This window comes from Amphimedon queenslandica, unplaced genomic scaffold, assembly GCF_000090795.2.
Source record: "Amphimedon queenslandica unplaced genomic scaffold, v1.1 AMPQUscaffold_3950_Cont24062, whole genome shotgun sequence".
Lineage (NCBI taxonomy): Eukaryota > Metazoa > Porifera > Demospongiae > Haplosclerida > Niphatidae > Amphimedon > Amphimedon queenslandica.
The window spans coordinates 1-1,465 of NW_003555729.1; the positions used below are offsets into that span (position 1 = coordinate 1).

At 33.8% G+C, this 1,465-nt stretch overlaps 1 long non-coding RNA gene across 1 annotated transcript; it reads right to left on the reverse strand.

The window, feature by feature from the left end:
* Window positions 1-1,459, reverse strand: LOC109592781 (uncharacterized). Its single transcript, XR_002190546.1, has 6 exons — window positions 1,150-1,459; window positions 829-904; window positions 661-748; window positions 463-588; window positions 337-415; window positions 1-43 (listed from the first exon to the last, which is right to left on the reverse strand). It is a non-coding gene; the product is annotated as an uncharacterized LOC109592781 (long non-coding RNA).
* Between the last annotated feature and the right edge of the window lie 6 nt (window positions 1,460-1,465).

Below are 1,465 nucleotides of genomic sequence, written 5' to 3' on the forward strand. Positions count from 1 at the left end.
CTGACAGATGATACACATCTGCTTCAGGTAAAGGTTGAAAGGTCTAACAACGGAACACACAAAGATCAAATCAACCTCCTAAATGCTTAGAAAATAAATTTTAAATTATTTTTAAAAACTACCATGTAGCGGGATTTATTGACGAGTAAAAAATTTGATGAAAACCATAAATTTTCCCGGTTGGTGAGTTTTAATTTGACAAATAGTGCCCTTTGTGTACACGTGGCACAAAGTACAAAATTTTTGATGGGTATAAAATTTGACGTTTTATTTTAAACCATCAACTCGCCAAAATAAAACCTTCGTCAATAAATCCTGCTATACGGTATTTTGTACCTGATTGAAATGTAAAATTTGACTAAAAGAGCGAATCAATATAGGGACTGACACTATCAACAGAAGACTTAATTTTTATCTAAAAGTTCATGACATCATAATTACATCACACAGTATGTTACTAACTTTAGCTTCAACACAACACCTGCTAACATCATCTCTCTCATTTTTTTACAAGTGGGCGTGGCTCCTCATAACTAATGGAAACAACTTCAATGAGCATCTTCTCTTAAACAATTTCTAAAACATCACCTAGAAGATGGAGAGAGAGAGAGAGAGTGGTACTATACGTTATTAAATAATTATTTTTTTAATTTTAATTACTGTCTCGAAGTCAGTCAATCGTAGTCTGCCAAGTTTTTAAATGTAGCTCTTCTACTCAAAATTCCATTGATAGAGAAATACTGTATAGCTAGTTATTTTAAAATACAAAAATTTTATAATATTAAAAGAGACAGTACACGACCATCAGAAAATCAATCCTTTACTTACTTCTCTCAAGACTCCAAGCTCGTTACAAATCCCTCGTAAGAAAGATAAGAAATGTAGCTGTTGTTAATATAAAAAACTAAGAATGAAAGAGAAAGAAAAGTACTTTGTTATTATTATTATTTCTGTGCTTTTATTTTAGCAATACGGCATACATTAAAATAACAATGCTACTCAAAATTCCATTGATGGAAAAGTACCGTAAACAGCTGATAATTAAAAAACACTAATACTATAAATTTGCAATACTAAAGCGACAGTACTCCAAGCTCGTTAGGGACCCCTCAGTCGTAACACCAAGAGTATCCTTGTAAGGACACTTACTGCTCCAGTGGTTCCTTTACTATAACAATATGAGGCCATCTTGTGTTGAGGCCCTAGCTTCTTTAGTGACTTGTCATCTTGTTCCAGTGTCTCTGTGTTAGTCGTTAGAGTCAAATCAACGTCTTCAGCAACTTGAATCGTGCTAGGATTAGCTCCTTCCCGTTAGATGAAGCAACACTAAGCTTGTCCCATTCTTGACAATAAGACACTGATGTAGGTTCATAAGTTTGATCTCATGGTGTATAAGAATTTTCACTAAAAGTAACTTCAACTTTATCCATACGGTCAGCCCAGCGAGAGATAATTTCTGAGGAGT